The sequence below is a fragment of the Cnephaeus nilssonii genome, assembly GCF_951640355.1.
Source record: "Cnephaeus nilssonii genome assembly, chromosome: 7".
NCBI classification, from domain to species: Eukaryota; Metazoa; Chordata; class Mammalia; order Chiroptera; family Vespertilionidae; genus Cnephaeus; species Cnephaeus nilssonii.
Window position 1 is genome coordinate 73,562,940 of NC_137078.1, and position 23,730 is coordinate 73,586,669.

The 23,730-nt window shown below is 51.2% G+C and overlaps 1 protein-coding gene across 3 annotated transcripts in view; it reads right to left on the reverse strand.

The window, feature by feature from the left end:
- The window catches only part of HIVEP3 (HIVEP zinc finger 3), a 402,195-nt gene that overhangs the window by 90,316 nt on the left and 288,149 nt on the right, over positions 1-23,730 (reverse strand). The window contains exon 1 of one of the 3 annotated variants that reach the window (XM_079777697.1): positions 12,391-12,425. The exons of the other annotated variants lie outside the window; for them this stretch is intronic. The gene's annotated coding sequence lies outside the window, so the exon portion shown is untranslated. Of the gene's footprint in view, positions 1-12,390; positions 12,426-23,730 lie in introns of those variants that run through there. 3 annotated transcript variants of the gene reach the window in all.

A 23,730-nucleotide genomic window follows, 5' to 3' on the forward strand; every position in this document is an offset into this window, starting at 1 on the left:
AGCTGCTGCGGCAGAGATGGAAAGAGCCCTTCACTTAAAATCAAAAGCCTCCAGCAAAGTCCCAGCTTTGATTCACCACTCCCACTCCGAGCCTTGAGCCACCCACCTGACTTACTCTGAGTCTTACTCTTTGAGATAAAAATGTCTCTGGAAGGGGTTGGTATGCCCTTGCAATGAGGTAACCCATAGAAATTCTGCAGGCACAAGCGTTCCCTGGGCGGTGGAATCCCAGGCTCCACCCTGTCCCACTGAGGGGCAGGGCCCAGCAATCTGCATTCTCCCAGAGGTCCTACCCCTCACCATAATTCCGTGGCAGGCAGTCAATGGGCCACACTTTAAGAAATCACTCTAGAAAGTGCTAAATATGTGTTTGTTAAATAGACGGATGCCTGAACATCTGTTGAGTTGCACGTGGCTCAGGAAGACATGGGCCAGAGGAAATAAGTAATTTTCTCCAAATACATTTCCTGTGAAGTCCAAGTGATGGGAATTGGGTTGGGGCTTCTAGGACTGGGAGGGTGATGCAATCACAGCTCCCTCCCGGGAGGAGCAGAGCATGAGCTCTTCCCGCTAGACACTTGGAGACCTGCCGGAGGGTCATGCCCAGTGGCTCAGGATCAAACGTAGGGAGGGATGTTCAGGGGGCTCCCTAGAAACTAGTTCCAGATCCTGTTCTCTTCAGCATCTTCATGCAGACAGGAAAGAAAGAACTGAAAATATGCTCATTAAATCTGCATCTGGCACCCAATTTGGCAGGGTTGCCAAAATTCTGTAAAACTAGAATTAAATTAGCAAATTGGAAGTAAAATGATTTTAAGCAGACATGATGGAATTCATCAGGGCCAGGTGGAAGCTGGTGGGAGGGGGTGCCCGGAGAGCCCCCAGGCCCGAGGGTGGGAAAGCATGGCCCTGAGCAGAAGCAGAAGAGAAACAAATCAGTGAGCAGACCCGACCCAAATGATGCGATTCACCCTGGGAATGTGCTGTGAAAAAGCCGGCCCCACACTGAGAGGTGGGGAGGGGCTCCTTGGGGAGACAGGAGGCATGGCAGACAGCAACCAGCGAAAGACAGCAGCCATTTAAAGGGGCACCACCCGGCTGGCGTGGCTGAGTGGTTGAGTGACAACCTATGAACCAGGAGGTCTTGGTTCAATTCCCAGTCAGGGCACATGCCCGGGTTGCAGGCTCGATCCCCAGTAGGGGGCGTGCAGGAGGCAGCTGATGAATGATTCTCTCAACATTGATGTTTCTATCTCTCTCTCCCTCTCCCTTCCTCTCTGAAATCAATAAAAACATATTTAAAAAATAAAATAAATAAAGGGGCACCAAGAAGAAAGGACCCAGTGAAGAGCAGGGAAAGGAGGCAGGGTGGCTTCTCCAGACCGGCAAGCAGTTGGTGTGCTGGCAGGGCTGTAAGCACCACGCACATTGACTGAAGTTGGGAAGTGGGGGTGGGGGAGGAACACTGGGATGGACATGGAAGGGGGCAGGGGGCGGGGGGCGGCACAGAATCTACGGAGGGAGGAAGAAGAGGATGAAAGCATTTCTTGGGCACTTACTAGGCATCAGGCACTGTGTTAGGTGTTTGTCAAACATTATCTCATTTAATCTTCCCAATAATCCTGCACTGTAGAGCTTAGTCATTGCTTTTCATTGTCTAGGGCTTTCTTTTTTGTTTCCTTTGTTTAAAAAATACATTTTTTGAATACGGAGGTATTTAAAGTGAAAAGTGGACCAACCCCTTCTCGCCCCAAAGGAAGCTGACACTAACAGTTCCCTGTATGTTCCCACACTGTTGCCGTGAACACGGAAACATATCTACATGTGCACACACATAGGTCATTGTGTCTTGTTCTGCATAAAAACGGGACTGTATAAAACATATCACACACGAACCCTTTTCTAGTTGAGAATATGTTACAAAGGCCCTCCCAGGCCAGGATCTGCTGATTCACTTCTTTCTTTTTAAATGGCTGCGAAGTATTCCATGGCAGACATGCACTGTACGCTATTTAAGCCCTGCCACTGTTGGACATTGAGGTCATTTCTAATTTCTCTCTGCTGCAAACAATGCTGCAAGGGAACACCCTTTTACGTACTTAGTTTTGTGTACGCGTGTTTTTCCATAGCTGGGGGATTCCTGGCTCTAAGTAGGCATGTGCATTTGTAATTTTCATTGATACCAACTGGGCCCCTGGGCCCTCGCCAGCACCAGATCTTCTCCATCTTTTTACATTTTTGCCATCTATAAGCATTTTAACTTATAACCCTTTGCTTCTTAGTAGCAAGAGCATTGGTCATAGGTTTATGAGCCTTTCCACTTCTGCGAACTACCTGTTTATATCTTTTGCACACTTAAAAAAACACACACCTGCTGTTGTGTTAGTTAGTTGATAAAATTCTCATAATAATAACTAATACAAAGCACCAGGCACTGTTGTAGGCTCCCCACAAGCTTCATAGCACTGAATCAAAACCCTGAGAGGGTGGCATCAGCCCATGTTCACGGCTGAGGAAAGGGAGACTTGAAGACTTCAAATAGCTTGTCTGAGGTCACACAGGTCAGGTGACAGGCCAGAGTCTGAGGGCCTAGCTGAGCCAACGACGTCATCCTCAAATGAGATGTTTGTGAAGCTTCCTGCCTCCCCCCAGCTAACCCAAAGAGAAAGAAAAATCCCTCTTAAGTTTCCCCTCTTCCTGTTTCTTCCTCTTCATTTGTGGAGTCTTCATGAACACATTGTTCTCATATGCCAGATAAGGAAACCGAAGCTCAGTCTCTGACTGTGGCAATCATAAAATGGAATGGACCCAGCACCTTAGATGGGACAGCCACATGCTTGGGGACATGCCTCCAGAAGCGAGGAGCAGGGTTTGATGGGGGCAGGATTTACGCAGGGGGGTAAGAGTCAGGAATGTGGAGGCTGAGGTGACCCAGTCTGTGAAGGGATTCCAAGGGCAGGCAGGCAATTTACAGGACTCTCCCCAGGGACAACGCGGGGTGGGGACAGGCCAGGACCAGGGAGTGGGGCGAAGGTCAGCCTATTTAGCAATTGTCATCAAATCAAAGTGTGTTCTCACCTAACTGAGCATGTCCCCTGACCGTGCACCCAGACCAGGAAAGACGCTCACCTTTCAGGGTGATGAGCACACCTGTGTAGATGGAAGTGCTGGGAGAGCCCTCATGTGAAGCCACACTTGACAAAGCAGAATTTTGGCCTTTAGTGGTATTTTTCAATGAGGTTCTTTTTTAGCTCTGAAAACACCAATGTCACATGTGGGTTTCTGGGTTAGAGACCCACCACTGAGCTGTCACATGAGCTTGGTAATACTTCTGTCTCCCATGAGCACAGCGCAGGGGGTGGGGGACGGATCATTTGCATGCCATTTGACATTTCTCTTCTGAGAAAAAAGAAATTAAGTGAACACAATAGGAAATATGTGAGAAACTGACATGCTGAAACTGACATGCAGAAATAAATTTTAGAGTCACAATTTAGCATTCATTTTGTTTGTTTCAGCTTTGACCTCAGGTAACTTTAGTGTTTCCCAAAATGATTTTCTATAGAACTCTATTCCAGCTATTCTTTTTATATACATACATCCCCATATATGTGCATCATATATATTGTTAACACGTATATATTCTTTCATTTATATATGTGTATATATTCTCTAATCAATCAAGATCAGAAGCGGCACACAAGATCCATATCTACACACACACACACACACACACACACACACACACACACACACACTTTTTGGAGTGTTCCAATGCACTTTCATATATTAAAGACCCAGAAGTCCTACAGTATTAGGGCCTTTAAACTTTCTCACATTTACTTGGCGGTAGCACTTCTATATTCTCTCTATAATAACACATTTTTCCATCCTGTGCACTTGTGTTCTATGGAACACACCCTGAGAAATACTAGCAAGAACAGAGGCTGCTAAAAATAAAGAGCCCGTCTTGGAGTGGCTATCCTACACTTAAATATTAAATGTTTCTAATAGACCATGATAGCGGTTTCCTGCCCACCTGAGCATCTTTGTCTCTTCCATATTTCAAGCGGACACCCAATGCCCATACGCTAAGTCCTTGGGAACCATTAGGAGGCCAGGTCACCTACACAGGCTCAGCTGTGTCTCTCAGCAGCTTCCTGGTGAACCTGGGCCAATCTCTTGCTCTGGGTCCAGGGGTTTCAGCCAGAGGGTCCCCAGAAGCTTACCTAAGCTTGCTCAACTTGTTTTGTGAATGGGGAATCACTGCATGGAGGAACCAAGTATTGGAATCCCTTGACCTTGGCCTCTTTCCTTCATTCCAGGAGATACTCCTCCCTGGTTCTCAATATTTTCTACCATAAAAGAAAACCAGATTACTGTTAATGCCTTCCCAGTTCTCTTATTCTATTCTCACCATCTCGTACCACTCCTTCACAGACATTAGTCACTACAATTCATACGCCACATGATGTGGCTCTACCGATAAAGCTTCATTCCAAACATTTGTCTGCCAGCGCACCAAGTGAAATGAGTTGGTGAACTTCCATCACATGGAATAGCAAAAGTACAGGTTCTATGGAAACTCACTTTGGGGCTAATGTAGCTCCTTCTCACACAGGCACCAGCTTGGGATGGCTAGGAGCAGCAGGGATTCAATTACTTAATGACCCCTTATGGCTTTCCCAAGTAACCCTGAAGAGGCCAGGTAGTCGGAGTGTATGTGGATTTATTCACTTATTTTAAAATAAATTTTTCACTTTGGAATAATCTTATATTGACAGGAAAGTTGCAAAGATAAATAAGAGAGTTCTCAGATACCCTTCACCCAGCTTCCTTTAATGTTAACATCTTACATCACTAAGGGACGTTTGTCAAAACTAAGAAATGGATACTGGTATGTCCCATTAACAAAACTACAGACTTTATTAGCATTTCACTGGTTTTTCCACTGATACTTTTTTCTTATCCAAGATCTAATCCAGAATCCCATATTGCATTTCGACATCATATCTCCATAGTCTATGGATTTATTTTTGTTTTAAATAAATAAATCTTTTCCTTAGCTGCTGCAATGTGGCATGCCGAGTGCCTGGCTACCCTGTGAGGAGAAACACAGCAGCTGATGGCAGCGGAGTCCGGGTTTGAGTGTCTCCTCTGCCCCTCCCTTGGGATGCGGTTCTGGGCTGCCATTCCATGTACAGGATTCTCAGATTCCACACCTGTGACATGGAGATGACACCTTCTACCTTGCTATAGGGCTAAATAAGACAGTCTGTATGGACAGGCATTTTGAAGGCTTAAAGCCAAATCCACTTAGAGCCCGTTGGAGCTTGCTCTCATTGTTATTCATATAGTGGTAACCACGATCATGAATTAGACTCTCTTTCTGTATCTAAACCAGGGTCTGAGCTGTCTGGTGAGCTGTCCATTTCAGTCTCAAAGGAGACCTTTCCATAGACCCCCATTGACCCCACAGAGGAAGAAATGTCTGCTTTAATTAGTCTCAGTTCTATACTTCCTTCATGTCTCTGCTCAAACGGTCACTTCCTCACTTTCTCCAACCATCCTACACACAGAGTCCCCTGAACCCCTCCCAGCATTCTCCAACTTCTTACCCGGCTTTAGCCTCTCCCATGGCACTTGCCCCATCTAACATGTCACACACTCACCCGCTCCCTTGTTCACAGCATGCCCTCTGGCCCCCACCCCCACTAGTGTACAAGCTCCAGGAGAGGACTGACTGCTGTCTGTTTAGGTCACTGCTGTATCCCTTTATCTGGAACAGTGCCTGACACTTGGTGAGTGTTCCACAGATATCCGGGAAATGAATGACTGGACCCTGAGTTTTACTCCACAACCTCTTGCCTCCATCCTAATAACCTAAAAACAAACCCTTCATAGCCAAACATACTGTTAAATTCAAATAAGAGAGGAGCCATTTGAGAAACACGTGGCTTTAAACTGTCTGGTCTTCTTTTTTTTAAATCCTCACCCGAGGATATTTTTCCATTGATTTTTAGGGAGAGTGGAAGAGAGAGGGAAAGACAGAGAGAAACATTGATGTGAGAGAAACACATCGATTGGTTTCCTCCTGCATGCGCCCTGACCAGGGCCCAGGCCAGGGAGGAGCCTGCAACCCAAGTACATGCCCTTGACCGGAATCGAACCTGGGACCTTTCAGTCTGCAGGCTGACGCTCTATCCACTGAGCCAAACTGCTAGGGCCTTCTGGTCTTCTTGAAGAAAAATGAAACATAGGAGAAATGCCCTTTTTTTAATTTAATTTCATGCCATTAGTATCCCTTCACCTGCCTCTTCTCCAATGAGCAGCTCTGCCAATTAGAAACCACAGTCTCTTCCTTGTCCCGTCTGTCTGCTGGCCTCTCCCCACAGTCAATTCCTGGGCTGGGAGAAGCTGGTGAAATCTCCACACCCAGCTGGCCCACTCCCTCATCGTGGCCACTCAGCACTTGCACATCAAAGGCCCGCAGGCTTCTCAGGGCAGGAAGAAAGCCAGGGGACCCTGCACACTGGCCTCAGTGAGGACACAGATTCAGAGAGGGAGGGAACTGGCAAATGCACACAGTGACCTAGTGTCAGGCCCAGGACAGAACCCAGGGCTCCTGGCCCCGCACCCTGGTCCTAACTGCCCTCGGGCTGGACCCACTTCCCCAGGCCCACCTTTCAGCCAGGGCATGTGCTTACTTCCTTGAGCTCCAATCTGGCTGTCTGCCCACCTGGCCCATTCTGGGTGCTTGAGAAACTTTGCTCCAAAAGCAGCAACACACAGGACAGAAGGGCCACGAGGCCGACAGAAAGGAAATGGGGGTCACATTCATTGAGAGCCAGGTCTTCTCTATCATCTCACCTAACACTCACAGGGCCCTGCAACGGAGGTGTCATAACCACATTATCTAAGTGAGGAAAAGGAAACAGAGAAGTTAAGAGATGCAGCAAATCACACAGCAAGTCTGTGGCAGAGCCAGCAGCGGAGTGGAGCTTCTACGGGCTCCGAAGCCCCTGTTCTCTGCTTGACCCCTCTGGTAGAGAGACCCTCAAACCTAGGCAGCACCCAGAGATGAGTGGGTCCTTAAAACCACAAAATAGTCCTCCGGTGAAGTAGCCAGAACAATCCATTCTAGAGGCGAGAAAACTGAGATCTGGAGAGGAAATGCAGCTTGTCCATGACCACGTAGCTCCCGAGTGGTCGGATCTGCTAGACTCTGAGCTTGACCCAGAGCTGAGCCCAGGGAAGGACTTAATCCACTGTTGGTGAATAATGAATGAATGACAGAGTAGGTTAGACGTGCAGCCTCCGGTGACTCCCACAAGCCAGCTGTTTCCCCTGTAACTGTCCTCTACTGTACATTGGTCTTAGGAACAGGAGGCCAGGCTGATGTAGGTGAACACAAACCTGAACTAAGTAAGCCCTGGCCTCCACACTTCCCTCTCAGAGCCCATGGGTCTGTCTGAGGTATGGAAAGTGGTGTTGGCTCTGGTCCCTATTCGGCCCTCTGTTCTCCATGAGAGGCAGAGCAATGTAATAAAGAGGTGAGGAAAAATGGCAGAGCTGTTATTCTTTGGCCCAAGGATGAGCGTTTACAACAAGGAGTGTTCCCTCTTCTCAAAAGTCTGGCGTTTGGAGTAAACTGGTTCACTTTTATGTGTAGCAGCCAACTCACAAATGCTGCGGTTGTTTTTATTATCATTCATTTTTCATAATAACAACTGAACCTGTTGTTTACTGTTCACCTGCTATGTGCTAGGCACAGATATTTCATAAGCTATCTGACATAGATATAGCCACCTGTAATCCATATAGCCACCCTGTAGGTAAGCGTGAGCATTCCCATAGTACAGGCAAGAAAGCTGAGGCTCATGAGAGGTAAAGGAATGTGGCCCAGGCACATGCTAGAAAGCAGGAGATGCAAACTCAGGTCTGTGGGGCTCCATAGCTTGTGTTCCTACCATGTGGCTGGTATGGGCCTGGGGCAAGGCGGGTAGCACAGCTAAGGATGCATGAAAACTGGAGGCAGATAGAGAGCCTGCCAGAATTCCTGGGCATCCAGCTGGCTGGCTTCTCTTCCCCAGCTGACCTTCTAGCACCAGGTGTGTTTCCACTTGCCCAGATGCCATCCCCAGAGGCTCTGAATCACACAGTTGGGGTGGAACTTATAACTCTTCTGTTAAAAGCCCTCAGGTGACAGACAAGGACGCCCCTTGGTTAAGAATCACTGCTTTCAAATCTCAGGAAGCCATTTTCTCACATTTACACCCTCTTCTAGAAGGTTCCAAAATGTTTCTTAAGAAATTCATTTATTGGTTTGTAAAGAATACCATGCATCGGAACCCAAGACCTTATAATTCTAGGGTTCTCAACAAAGCAACAATAATTCTGTTCATCTACAAACAAGGTCTGAAGATCTATCTTTATTAACCATGACAATTATTCCCAAATAGTGTGCTGTTTATGAAAACGACTTTGGAGCACAATGTCTTGGGTTTGAGTCCTAGATCTGCCCTTTACTAACTGTGCAACCTTAAGGTAAGTCAATTCAACAAAATAGTTATTCAAGGCCTACTATGTACCCACAAGCCCTGGGCTGGGAAGACTGAAGATTCAAAAGTGGACCAAACCAAATAAGGAAAAGAAAAGAAAAAAAAAAAAAAGAAAAAAAAAAGGAAAGGAAAGGAAAGGAAAGGAAAGGAAAGGAAAGGAAAGAAAAGAAAAGAAAAGAAAAGAAAAGAAAAGAAAAGAAAAGAAAAGGCCATGCTCTCCCTAGCTGTGAGTTTCTCACCTGTAAAATGTGAACCAATAGCCACTAAGTGCCTGGACATGCCAGGCCCCTGAAATGCAGGTCTTCACCGCACAGCCCCAGGGGTAGATTCTCTGGAATCCTGCTTTGAGGCAGAGGAAGCAGGGATTCAGGAGAGGCAGCCCGGGTGAGCCTGCAGCCACGTGTGGCAGTGTCTGAGCTCTCTCCACCTCCACCATCCCCCTCTTCCCTCACCCTCCCCCACTTGGCAGATGAGTCCACAGAGTGAACTGGATAATAGGAGAAAGTGCTCTGCAGCCGACCAGGAACTGCACAGATGTATGACATCATGGTTATTAATAATGGAAGCAGCACAACTAATTCACGACCCCTCCAGATGGACCACCTGAATTGTGGCGTACTCCTGCGATCAGAGCATCCAATTCTGTGTGGTAGAACTGGGAGGGGCCTGAGGAGTCCAACCCTTTCCTTGTTTAGAGGGGTGGGGGGAAGACAAGATGGGGAGGGCAGCCTTCTGAGATAGCAGAGGCAGCCCCACCCCCCAAGCCCAGAGGCACTGAGTTTGGCTTTAGTGATTGAACCGCAAAGATAATTAGGTCCCAGATCAGAAATCAGCAATTGCCACCCCCCACTCGCCCAAAGGGCACTGGTAAGGGAATCAGCAGTGAACTGCAAGTCTACCTCTCCATGTGCCCTCAGCCCAGCTCCTTCATGCCCCAGGGCCTTTCGTACCTGTTGTTCTTCTGCTGGAATAATCTTTCGACAAATCTTAGCACTTTTTCGTCATTTGTCATTCGGATTTCAGGATAAATATCAACTCCTCAGAGAGGACTCCCTAGGCCCATCTTTAGCTCCCCTATTCCTCTCTAACGTTCGCACTGCCTTGTTTGAGTTTCTTCATAGCGTGTGACACTAGCATTATCTTGCCCATTGCTATTCATGCCCTCTCTTCCCATTGGAATGCAAGCTCCATGAACAGAGGATTAAATAGCTTTTATTTCTAGAATTCCCAGAAAGGAGCCTAGGACCCAGCAGATATGCCACAAACATCTTCAGTGAATCTCCCTGGTTGCTGGTCTGGGTCACAGCCATCCTAGACGCCAGCTGTCACTCACTCACTCACTCATTCACTCACTCATTCACTAAATGCTTATTGAACCTCTCCTCTGTGCCAGGCACTCTGCTAGGCACTGGGGATTCCAATCAAACAAATGAGACAAAGTCCTTGCCCTGACAGAGCTCTGATGGTTGATTCAAACAAACAGTAGAAGCCAGAGCTGTAGCATCATGTGTGACCAAACAATAGCTGACCAAAAAAGACAGGGGATAAGTATGGCAGTTAATGGGAGAAATGGGGAAACACTGAGGAAATGCAAGGGTTTCTCACATGCTCAATACTCATCTCCGGAGCTGGTGCCAGGCACAAGCTCTGTGGACCTGGGGATAAGGGGACATGCCCCTTGCCATGAGTGCCTCCTGGCTGCAGCCTAGAGCACGACAGGAGAGATGTGTGTGAGAGAGCGTGAACAGGAGAGATGTGAATGTGTATAGGAGCAGGTGAGCGAGTGTGTGTGCATATGTAGGAGCATGGTGTGTGAATGAGTGCACAGGATCGACTGTGTGGGCATGTGTGAGAGTGTAGGGAGAGAGGGGTTTGTGTGAAGAGGTGGATGTGTGAGCGTGTAGGAGTCCACCTGTGTATGTATGTGTCTGTGATGACTCTAGTACTATTACTTTTCACTACAGATTCTACATCTGGTTGAACTTGACAAGCTGAAGTCCCCACAACAAGTGGCATTTAATTCATTCAATTAATTCACTCATTCACTAAATGCTTATTTAATTCATTCAATAAGAAATCATCTAAATTCTTATGTTTGTCAAATTCATTCTGCAGAGTGTCCACATAAAGCAGCAACACTGGTTCCTAGAAGAGAATTCTCAACTTCTGGACGTAACTGACTCTGGTGAGAGCCGTGGATGACTGGGTTCTGGTCCCTGTTTTACTACTAACTACTGGGTGACCTTGGGTCACTTGAGCTACTCAACTTCTCTGGGCTTCTGTTTGCTCTTCATTAAAGAAGACAATTACAACACAGCTCTCAAAGTTTGATTGCAACCCTACAACACCCTATCATTGGTAGCCCCTGGAGCACTGTTTCCTGGAAGAGCAAGCAGGTGTAACTCGAAAAGGGCGCAGAGTTAACTAGGGAAATGTTGGGTTTGACAGAGTCAAACGTGTCCTTTTATTGCAGTACTTCTCAGAGCCTTTAACTTGCCAATATCGATTGCAATAGTGAGCTTGCAGAATTTGCCAGACTTAGGGAAACCTTAACTCGAGGCACAGCTTTCAGAACGAATGTTCCACAGAACTCACTTTGGGGAATCGGCTAGCAGGCACACAGGACACATTAAGGCCCCTTTCTTGCAGATGACTGGACAGAAATGGTGTTCAGCCTCCCTAAGTCACAGAGCAGCGCCATGGAAAATACCAGCCCAGAAGCTTCTCAACCACAGTAACTGGCATGTGCACAGGGCTTTGTATTTACAAAACAGTTTCACTTATATGATCGCAAGTCTCCCTGACAACGTTCCTCGGAAGAGCCTCATCCCCATTTTCAGATGACAAAATGCAGCCTGAAGAAATTAAGGAATCTGCCCAGAGCCACTAAGTGATGAGCGCATAACTTGGTTTTATCAGTTTCCCGTGGCCTTGATTGAATCATCAATGAAGACATGAAGTGTTTTATAGAAACAAGCAATTCTAGCCACTGCGCAGAGCCCCCGAAAGGTGCTGAGGCTGACAACACCTGCACTTGCTCTACAACCCCCCCCCCCCCAATCGGGAGGCAGGCCCCCTGCACTGGGTAAGAGAAGGGGAGGGGAGGGTGCCCGGAGAAATGCCCATGGAGTAGCAGCCACTCTGGAAACACCCAGGCTGTAAGGCTGGGAGTAGCTCTCTGCCAGTCGCCACACCCTCCCAACCATGCCAGCCAGCAGCCAGGTACAAGCTCCCTGCCCCCTCCCCAGTGCCAGGTGCCATTCTGTGGGAGAGGGGGGATGTAGAGCCGGAGCAATGCTAGTGTAACTCCCTCCCAATAAGCCCAAGGAGCCCAGGTTGGTGGCCTGACAGTCTGAAACTGCCACTGCCTCCAGGGGGAAGCATGGTCAGGGCTGCCAAACCCATTCAGCAGTTCCGACCGACTGTGTGCTTCTCCCACGGTTTCTGAGAGTGCGAGGCCTGAGCGGTGTGCCCGTGAGGGTCTGCTGCAGGCACCGGAGGCTGTGCACGCCCATGGCGAGGGGGGCTGTGCCAGGCGTGAGTGTGCAAGAGGAGTGTGAACCGGGAACGCTCGAGTCAACCCAGGACAGTGACACAAGTAGTGTTGGGGAAACGCAGGCGGAGAGCGCGTGCACCAGGCAACCCCAGGCTATGGAGGAGTCCCGGAGGTCCCAGGAGTGCGAACCTACGTGCCTGCACCCGCGCCCGTATCCAGCCAGTTCCCTCCCGCCCGGCTCCCGCCGGTCCCTCCGCTGCCACCCCGGCCGGCCGGGGCTGCTCGCCCGCTCGGCGGTGCCTGGCTCCCCGGGCTGTCAGGCTCCCCGCTTACCTGCGGGCGGTCGGGCTCCGCGGCTCCGGGCTGGGCTGCGCCGGGCTCCACTGGGCTGCGCTGGGCTGCGCGCCCGGCCTCTGCGCGCCTCGGCTGCGCCCGCTCCTCGCTTGGCTCCGCCCGGCTCGGCTCCGCCCGGCGGTGCCCCGAGCGCTCGCAGGCGGCCCACGCGGCGCGGGGTGGGCGCGGGGCGGGCTGGCGGGCTGGCGCCGGCGGCTGTGCGGCTCCGGGCCGCCCCGCAGCCGCTTGGAAGCTCCTTATTTGGGCAGTGATGTCAGGGGAAGTCGCAGGGGCCGGACCACCCACTTCTTTCCATTCACACCCCAGAGTTTCCTGTCGCCCAGCCCGGGGTCCCCGCGCCCGCACGCCCCAGGCGCCTCTCCTCTGGCTCGGCCTCAGCCCTCCCGCCTCGCCGCCGGCCACGCCAGGGTCGCCGCGCTGGGAGGTCACGATGGGCCGGGGCGCGGAGGGCGGCCGCCGGGAAGGGTCTGCGTCTGGGGAATCCCCACTCTGGCCGGGGAGCTGGGAGGTTCTGTGAGGCGGCCTCCTCCTTGACAGGCCTTGTCACTCTGGGCACCGCCCCGCCCTTCGCGCCCGCCCTGGCTCCCGCGCTGTCATTTCCTCCCCGGCCCTCGGGGAGGGCAGTCAGGGAAGCCCCGGTGGCTGCCGCCAGGCCCTGCCTCTGGGGGACCCGCTTGGGCCGCACCCTGCCCGGCGGGCACCCATCGTCGCGCTCCCTGCCTTATTCTGGGGTGCCAGCTCTGCTCCAGGAAGCCAGCACCTCCCAAGGCGGGAATTCGCCTTAATGAGCACTGGCGGGGCGGCCTGGCCAGAGCCTCCCTAGGCTCCAGCCTGGGGGCAGGGGTGGGGGGAGTAGGGGGGTGGGGGGTAACCTGGGGCTTCCCTAATGGCCCTTACCAGAAGCAGCTGGATCCCGGGTCTTGGGACCTGAGTCACATGCTTTGGCCAGTCTTGGGCACACATGGGCCAGCCCCCACTCAGGCCCCCATCTGCCTGCCTCTTGAGAGAAAAGAATGGCCCACCAAGGCCTCCAGACCCCACAAGGAGCTGTATTTTAGAGACTCTGTACATAAAGCATGTCAAACTCAAAGACTAACACAGGCCAAATAAACAAGGCATGCAGCCCGCGGGCCGTGAGTTTGACATGCTTGCTGTACACCGAGGCTCCGACATGTCAGGTGATTTGTCTGAGGTCAGCTCTGCAGAACCAGGGCTGACCCTGAATCCAGGCCTGGACTCTGCCTGCCTGGAACAGCCTCCGGAGATTATGGGGCCTGGGGCCAAAGGCAGGCCTAGACATAGGCAACATAAGTGCCCAGATGCTACTCCCTCTCCAGGTCGTGAAAGGTCAAGGACCCACAGGGTGACTGACCCCTATGCTGACCAGGGCTTCCAAGAAGGATCCTTGGAGACCCCAGGTTTCCTCTGGCTCCAAAGTGATGGATTCAAATTCATGGCCCTCCATATCTCAGGAATTGGGTTCCCTCTGAGCAGAGGCGACGGGGCTCAGGGCACAGGGCTGGTACCCTGGAGATTTCTGTGCCTTCCCAATACAACAGCTTCCAGCAGAGCCTCCCCCTCCTTCCAAAACCAGGTGAGAGCAAACGACCCCCTCGCAGACCACTAGCTTTGATGGAAGGAATCTCAAGTTCCAAAGGGGCACCACACTCCTAGGTGCTGGGGGAGGAAGCCGTAGCTCCAGGGCTTGCAAGGAATACGGGAGGTGTGGCTGGATGGGAGCTGCAGGCTCATGTGCCCCGCTGCTCACTCCGGCCAGTTGCCAATCCCCCAGTTCTGTTGGTCACCACCACTCCACTCTCCCCCATCTTCCATCAGCTCCCAGAGCCCAATCTCAGATCCAATTGGGTCACCCTCTTTCTGACAAAGCCCCGAGGAGAAGGGCCACACTCCCTCATCTGGCACGCAAGGTCCCACTGACAGCTGCATCTCTTGCTGCTCAGCCCTCTGTGCCTTCTACCCAGTCCCTTTGCCCCCCAACACAGCTTGCGCCAGCTCTTACCTCATGGGGATTTCTGCACAGACTTTCCCTCTGTCTGAAATGCCCTCTCTACTCCTGCTGTCCTTCATACCCCAAATGAAGCCTGCCCTTAATACAAGTCCTTCCCTTGATTTGTGGGACAGGGTGAAACTTGGGACAGGTTCTTGCCCCTCCTTCCACTCCTGCCCTGCCCCTACTGCTCCACTTACTGTGCCTGGCTGGGAGCAGCTCTGGGCAGGAGAAAGTGGGTGACTCATAATTCATATGCCCTGAGGGGTGACTTTTTGTCATTTGTACAAAGGTTCAGATGACAGCCTTGCTCCTGCCCCAGGATGAGTTTCCTCCCTGGGCTTTGAGGGGTGGTCATGGAACTTCCCAATGGACTTAGTCACCTTCCTGTGCTGCCTGAAGCAGCGCAATGGTTCCAGCCTCTAGAGATGGACCTATTAGCCCAAATTGCAATCAGCTGGGAGAGACCTCCCTTCCCTCAGATTGGGAGTTTCAAGGAACTTTGTTGGTCCTTCTCTCCTGCCAGGACTGATCTGCTTACAAATGTTTGTTAAGTGAATGAATGATCCTGCAGGGCAGGAAGACAAACTAATCCCAGGAGGAACAGAATGGTCCAATGCAGAGCTGTGGCTGAAGTTCCCAAAGGCCTGGCTAGGGGTTGGGGTGGACAGTGGCATTTCTGATAGACAGGATTAAATGAAGGCGCAGGAACCTGGGCCAAGGCGCACTCCCTGGGTGGCTGCCCTGCTGACGCTCTTTCCTTGGACTGTTCCTTTATCCCAACGTTCGGTGGCTTGGGATTGTCGCCCTATTCTTTGTCTGAGCAAAGTCGTGTGCATTCCCATCCTGGCAGCCTGGCACATCCCTATTCCAACTCCCAAACACACAGTCCCGAGCTGGCCATAGCCAGGTGGAAGGGGTAAAATAAAGTGAAATTTATCAAGCACCTACATTATGCCAGACACAATCACACTGGATTCCCCTAAACGCTCCAAAGATCCTGCCCGTGACCCTTCAAGCCACACAGGCCCCATCAACCTCCAGGCCAGGAGTATCAGCCCAGGAGCCTTCAACCAGCTCCGTCCACAACCAAAGCTACCTGTGCCCACCTTGAGACTCAGTCCCCAACCTAATCCTGATGCCAGTTCTCATGGGAGGCCAGGAAGTCTCAGGACCCCAGTCTCAGAGCTCAGAGACACAGAGTGGAAGCAGGCAGCTCTACGTCAAGACTAACAGTGTGAGCCCGACTCTGTTTCATGAGCCATCACCCCTACCCTGGGCTCAGGGCACCTTTCCCACCCAGTAGCTGGATGGGCCCCAGGTTAGAAAGCAGGTGGTGCCAGGTGCCAGTTCCTTCCTATCCGCCCATCCTCTGCATATAACTGGGCCAGGTCTTGAGAAATTCCCAGAGCTTAGCCCTGGGGGCCTTCCTACATTCTTTCATTCCTCATTCATGAATCAGGCCCCTTCCCTGTTCTGGGAACATGCAACACACAAACCTGTGCTTTGGGAGCTCCATCCACGGATGGAGACTGGTAGGTAAAGAGACCATCCCGGCGCAACTAGCTGAATGCTACACTGCTCTTAACCAGGCATGGCGCAGGGCACAGGGCACGTACACAAGGTGGGAGATAAGATCCATTCTACTTCTGGGGCTCCAATTCAGGGAGACTGTGGTCCAGGTGTCCCAGGCTAATTGGGTAATTGCTAAATGCTTGTTTCCATGGAGATGCTACACACACACACACACACACACACACACACACACACACACACGGCTTGGTTTTGCTCTAAAGCCAACATCCCACAGTGGAGATGGCACAGCCTAATAAAGATTAGAGCAGAGGGCAGGGTTGGCATCTGATCTATCATCTAAGAGGTTATCTTTCTAAAAATTTGTTCCTAGCTCCTAACAACCAAATTACAGATCCGGTTTTGGAACGCACTGGCATTCTGAAGGAACTGGGGACCGCCACAGCGTTCTTGGGAGAGCTTTCAAGCGGGGGCTGAACAACCCCACCCTGTAGGCCCTCCAGGTTGCTTGTTTAAATCTTGTACTTACTTACCAGCAACCCCCCTCCACCCTGTCTCCCAAGCTCCCGTGGCTATGATTTCCTGGACTCAGATGCATTGTGCCATTTTACTATTTGTGTGTATGCAGTGTGTGCATGTGTGTGTGTGCATGTGTGCACGTGCGCGTGTGTGTATGGTGGGTACTCTCGCGATACATCTGTTGCACACATGCACCTTGAGTCCTCACTTCTCACAGAGGCAGCCATTTCGCTCCTGGGACAGAGACCTGGGATTCTTGCAGTGTATGGAGCTCACCTCTGGGTGGGGGAGTCCTAGCAGACTCAGCCCCAGCCTCTCTCCTGGGGTTGAGGACTGTGTTCCCCAGCTTCCAGACTTGGACACCACTTCACCTTTAACTCATTTCAACCTGATGCTGTGGGGAACAGTATGTGTCTAGGAGCCCCATGGACCTGGGCTCAGATCCCAGCCTCACACTCACTGTGTGACCTTGGGCATATTCCATGATGTCACTGATCTTGACTTCTTTACCTCAAAGGGCTGCTGTGAAGATTTGACAAAAGACTGCCATAGAGCCCTTGATAGAGTGTCCAGCATCTAGCAGGTACTCAACAACTATTGTTACTTTGTTCCCTATTATGACCCAGAATCCTGCTCTTCCCATACTGTTTGTCTTCATTAATGGCAGCACCCATCATCCCAAATCTGAAGCTAGTTACAAGCCTTCTCCTTGGTCCCCATGTTCACCTTCCCCTCTAATCTATTCTAAAAAGGTAGAACTCTCCAAGACAAATTCAACTTATTCCTTGCCCAACTAAATTACCCTGTCCATTAGTGTCTTTTACAACGGAGCCTCAGTTTACCTACCCAGCCTCCCTCTTTCTGCACCACCCCCATCCACCCTATGTTCCCACCATACAGAATACCTCACTGTTTCTGAGCCTGCCAAGTGCATTTTTGCATATGCAGTTCCCCGTACTGTTCCCTTGACTCCTATCTGCTTGGCTGGCTCCCATTCAGCTTTCCATATCAGCTCAGAGGCCACTTCCCTTAGGAAGGCCTCCCTGGTCTCCCAGGTGGCACTGGCTACTTCCTTCTTCATGGACCTCCAGCACCTGGTGCAGACTGTCCTGGCTTGTGTCCCAAATGTGTGTAGTCATTTCAGTCATATATCTGTTGCCCCTTTAGATTCTGTAGCTCTCACACAACCAGGCCATCCTCAGTGCTGGGACATCACAGGTATTCAGAACATGTTAAGGAGGCTTCTGCCTCTCTGGCCATCCTGTGCAGTAAACAACTACAAGAGGCCAGTCAGCCTCAAGCCCGGTGACTAGTTTCCCCCAAATGACAAAAGCATCCTCTATTCCTACACTTCAGACTGAGGCTTTGGCTCAGCCTGAGCCCTGTGTCTGCCTCATTCTGGCTTTTTACCAGAGTTTCTGGGGACTCCCACAGAGCCCAGTGGGCCCCAGGTGGGGAGGGTGGGGCCTTTGGTTCTAGGAAATCAGAAGCTTAGTCAAGCCCTGGCAGCTGTGAGAACAGGTTTCCTCCAAGCCAAGGGACCGGCTTGTAAGATCATCAATAACAACAAATATTTACTCTGCACATGGCTTTGTGCTTGCCAATGGGAGGTGCAGCAGACAGCGTCAACTTTCAAGGCTTGCATTGACACAGTGTGGGTGCAAGTCCCGGCTCTGACTCTTATTAGCTGCCTAACTTCTCTGAGCCTCAGTTTTTACAGCTGTAAAATGGGGAGAATCACACATCTCAGCGAAGGATTGTGAAGATTAAAGGAGAGTTAATAAAATTAAAGGAGAAAATGCATTTAAGTATCACGAACAAATGCTGGCATGCAGGAGATGCTCAATCAAGAAAGCCCCCCAACTCCACTCAAGCTCTTGTGGGCGACTCTGATGCATAAGACTTGGTCCTTGACAATAACTCAGAGTGCGGGAAGCGGGGAATAAGAATTCAATCATAGCCTATAAACATTAAGACAAGGGAAACAGTAATAGGTATGATGAAAAAGAGTTTGGGGAGCAGCAAGGAGAGGGAAATTCTGGGATGGCCTTTAAACCTTTTCCCCTTGTGTGACTTTTATCCAACAGTAATTGCTACCACCCACGTAGCAAGGGGCCTGGGATGGACAAGGGAAGGAGTCTGGAGGCTAGACCAATGAGGCATCTTGAGGTCTGTGCACCTGACAGTCTGGTTCTGGGGAGGCCCTGCACACTTGGGAAATAACCATGATCACAGCGGATAAAAGAAACGAATGATGCAGAAGATACTGAAAAGGGGATGAATATGGGAAGGGGTGGGGCCTGGTTTGAAGGCTACCCTTTGGAGCCTCCTTCCAACAACAAGAAAATCTAGAAATGGTCTGGCTCCACCCTGCTCAGGGTCCCTCCCATGCAGCCTTTGTCACTTAACACAGTCAGCCTGAAAACCAGCCCTCAGAGGGCTGTCCCCTCGCCGGTCTTCCTGCTGACCTCCTTCACTCACCCCTCAGTCCCCCCTAACTCTGATTGGATGAAAATCCCAGCGAGTTTCCTGGGGCAACTAGTGTGTACTGCTTAGAAAGGGCTAGGTCTGAGGAGCTGGGGAGCAGAGGCAATGTCCCCAAGGGTGGCGGACTGGAAGAGCCAGGGACCTGGAGAGGGAAATGCGGGCACATGGATTTGGTGGCTGGGTCTGGGCTTTGAGGATCAATAGCAGTTTGGTGGGGAGGAGGGTCTGATGGCTAATTTTGTGTGTCATATTGACTGGGCCACAGGGTGCCTGGATATTTCGTCAGACGCTATTCTGGGTGTGTCTGAGAGGGTGCTTCTGGACGAGATCAGTGTTCAAATCAGTAGACCTAGTAGAGCAGAATGCCCTCCCTACTGTGGTGGCCTCCCCAGCTCCTGAGGACCTGAGCCAATAACCAGGCGGAGCAAGAGGAGCTCAGCCCGCTGCTAGGCTGGGGCACCGGTTTGTTTCCAGCCTTTGCACTCGGACTGAAACATCAGCTCTTTCCGAATCTCAAGCTGGCTTTCAGCCTGGAACTTAGACCATCAGCGCTCCTGGTCGCAGGCCTCTGGACTTAGAGCAGAGCTGCACCTCCGACTCCCCTGGGCCTGCAGCCTGCCAGCTGTAGATGTAGGGGCTTCTCAGCCTCCAGGATCATGTGAGCCATTTCCTTATGACAAGGAAATGGGTCTCCCTCTCTCTTTCTCTTTTCTGTACATATGCATGCACACACAATATACATATAGACATATAGATCCTTCTATCTATCATCCATATCTATCTATCTGTCTATCTATCATCTATCTATCTATCTATCTATCTATCTATCTATCTATCCTTTTGGTTCTATTTTTCTGGGGAATCCTAATACAGAGGGCTAAGGTATGAATTCCCCAGATCTCAGGAGGAGCCCACATTCCTTATTTAGAGTCCCATTTGTCCAACAACTCTACAAAATGAGTGGGAATTTCCCATCTCCTCACATCTAGCGTCAGCCCCACTCAGCTGGGGAGAGCCTCTTTGCCGACGAACCCCTAGCACTCAGCATGGAGCCTAGCACCCAGTAGGTGCTCAGTGATGCTGCCTGAACAGATACTTCACACCTATTTGGGTAGCCCTTTATAGTTTGGTGCACAATCACACATGTGCCCTCATGTTAGCTCCAAGGCTCTACGAGAGGCAGGACAGGGACCATTGGCCCCAGTTACCAGATGAACACATGGAGGCCCAAAGAGGACCTGGACATGGCCCCAACAGCAGGCACCCACTTCTGGAAAGGCCAAAAAAGGGTGCTTCTCTGGGTCCAGGTGCCTCTGCCTCCCCTGAACACAGACATTCTCTAACAAACTGTCAGTGAGCACCTGCTCCGGTCCAGGCCCCATTCTGGGGACTTAGAGTAAGGACACCAGTGAACAAAATGGGCAAGCAGCCCTGCCCGTGTGGAGCTTGCATTCTGGAGGGAAGAGACAGATAATAAACGAGAAACAACAAATAAGTGAATTATATAACATATTAGAAGGACGTAAATATGCTAGAAAGTACAAGATAGAAGAGAGTAAGATAAGGGGTGCTGGGGTGGGAGGTGGGTTACAAACTTAAATAAGGTAGCTGGAGTCAGCCTCATTGAGAAGGTGGCATTTGAGCAATGACTTGAAGCAGGTGAAGAACTGAGTAAGGTAGATGTCGGAGAAAGATCTTCACATTCAGAGAACAGCCAGTGCAAAGGCCCAGAGGCGAGAGGGTGTCAGCTCTATTACTTGGGGCCTGCTAGGCTATGGTGAGAAATGGAGTTTTAGGAGAAATAAATGAAGGCCATGGCTGGGACCTTGGCCTCCACAGTAGGCCTCCAATGGATACCACTCTTCCCAAAGAGCAGAACGCCATTGGGGCAGGCATTGGGAGAGTCAGGAGACGCCTGAATGGAGGAGGGAACAGCAGACAAAAAAAGAGGTGGGGAAATATTTTCCTTGACGACCATTCTCCTCAGCTCGGCCAGACACCCTCTAGCTCCTACCTGCGTCATTCTATGGGCCATCTTCTTGATGCCTGAATCTGGAATTGTACCCCAGACCTGCTTGAACCCTCACTGGTGGGGATAGTGCTGGACAGGTCATTTAACCACCGAGGGGAAGCCTTCAATGCCCAAGTCAGGTAGATCCCACTCCCGAGGGGTGAGGGGTGGCGAGGCTCTCAGGGCATTTGTGAGGAGGGGACCAGGTGGAGAGCAGAGCGGCACAGCAGGTGGACGGAGGGGTGCTGGACCTGGCTGGCTGGCCATTGCCACACAGCCTCGCAGGGAGGCAGGGCTCCTCCACTACACAGTGACAGATGCAAGAAGCAGATCAGTTCCCGCAGCCTGGATGAAGTCACAGTCAGCAGACTAATTTTAGATTGAGCATCTGCTCTTCCGTCCCAGAGATGCAGCTCTGTCTGGGATTCGCTCCGTCTGGAATCGCCAGGGAAACAAATCCTGTTCTCTGGGCACAGACGCTGGTGATGTCCAGATCAGAGCTGGCCAGGGGCGCCTGCCATGGGGAGGCCCTGAAGCTGTGCCACACAGGACACCTGTGCCTCTCCCCTAACCCCCTCCCCCCGCACTCCTGTCTCACACCTACAGCCCTGGAGTCCCTCGGGGCCATCCTTAAATTTCATTCTGCCTTTCCAGAAAGCGGGGGGTCTGCCTCAATGGGAAGTCTGCCTCTTTCCATCCCCAAACCCTGGCTCCCAGCAAGATCCTGAAGATGTCGTCCCAGATCAGTACGGCCCAGTAAGACCAAGACCAGGAAGCGCACAGGAAGGCCCATCGTTGGCAAATCTCCCCAGAAAGGCTTCTCGGAGGAGGTGACTTCTGGGTTGGACTTTGAAGAGTGGAAAGGTGTTTGTTAATGGAGAAGGCAAGAAAAGATCACCCTGGCAGGGGAAAAGCTTCAAGGAGCATTAAATGTTTGAGAATGGCCTGAGGGGAGAGGGAGGAGGCGTGGGAATTCTGTGTGTGTGCATGTATGTGTGTGTGTGTGTGTGTGTGTGAGAGAGAGAGAGAGAGAGAGAGAGAGAGAGAGAGAGAGAGAGAGAGTCACTGGGCCCTGACTCCAGGCTAAGGAGTTGGGCTGTGCCTGCAGGTGGGGAAGCCTGTGAGGAGCCTTTGCAGCATGTGTTCTGACAGGGGAGCGGGGTGGCTTCGGGTATGCAAGCAGCCCCTGGAATCTGGGAGGGCTGCCTTCCTGTACCTCCCTCCGTGGCCTGTCTGGTCCTATCGGGCCTCCCCCACCTCCCCTGCACACATGGGGTGGACACCAAATGCAGAGTTGCACCTGCGGGTGTGACGATGCACCTCCTGACAGCAGGCCTTCACCTCCACCCTCCTGGCCACTGTGGTCCCTGCTCCATCCTCACCTCAATCCCATTTCCCATGGGCAGAGTCCCCTTTGCTTCCCTGCACTTGGTTTTTCCACCTGGTGCTGCTGTCTCCAGATTCCCAAGAATGACCTTGTGTTTTGTCACTTCCCACTTCTCAGCGCTGCCCTCTGGCTCATAGGAAGGCTCCGTTCTCAGAAGGCAATCTGTGTTCTCTGGGCTACAGGCTTCATTTCCTTGTTTAATTCCTCTAACAACCCCGTAAGACATTTTGATTCCCTTTTTACAGGGGAGGGAAAAGGGTTGGATGAGGTGAACTAGAGGTTGGTCATACAGCCAGGACGGGGCAAAGCTGGGGTATGGACCCCAGTGTGTCTCTCTTTCTCTCCCATCAGTCCCCCACCCTGAGTTCGGGGCCTGGGCAGCTGCTGCCCAGAGCACGGGTGGTCAAGAGCCCTGGCCAGTTGGGTGGGGAGAAACTAGAAGAGAAGGAGGCCTCTCCCAGAGACCCTACCTTGATGCCCTTGAGAAAGAAGGAGTTAAAAGCTTATGTAAAGAGACTTGCAAATAGATCCTCCAAAACAACATTTGGATGATTTCAGTGTTAAGGAATCAGAACCATATGGATTAAATGTCCCTGACGTTACGTATGGTTATAAAAATTAAAAGGAAGTGTACCGGGAACACACACACACACACACACACACACACACACACACACGAAATATGTATGGCCAGACCACAGTTTTATCTTTGTGAGCATGGAGTTATTTGAAAACACAGCATTCACCCAACTTCTCCAGGGCTGGCCCTCCCACCCCACTCCACCCCCTGACCTCTCCCCACCAAATGGGGCTCAGCTCCCTCCCTGGGGGCCCAGCCTGAGAAAGAGACTTCCCAGAACAGCAGGCCTGCTGCTCTAACCACAGGACAGTTGGAGCCAAACAGCTGGGGGCTCCCAGAGGCCAGATGTGTGGTCGCAGGTGGAAGAAGTCGGTGGGAATGCTAATTTCCTAAGAGTGTCTGTAAGTATCTTCAGAGATGAGGTTGAGTAGCTTCAAGGGTAGGCCAGACACTTTCAGGTGCAGGAATGTCCATTTATAATTGCTTCTGTACCTCACTCAACTCTCCTAGCAACCTGGGAGGAAAGAGTCATCACCCCCACTTCTCAGGAGGGGGAAACTGAGGCTCCAGTGGGCTGGGAGCCCTGCTCAGCTAGCAGGCAGGGAACCAGACCACAGCCTGGATTTCCTGTCACACACCCAGGGCCTCTCCTACTCTACCTCTCTGCTGGAAGCAAACTGAAAATGAACCTTTGTGCAGTTTAACTGTGAGCATTAAAAAGCAATTGTTAGCTCCTCAAAACTGAAGGCTTATCTGGCAGGCTGTTTCTGAGGGCTCCCTAAATACAAAAAATG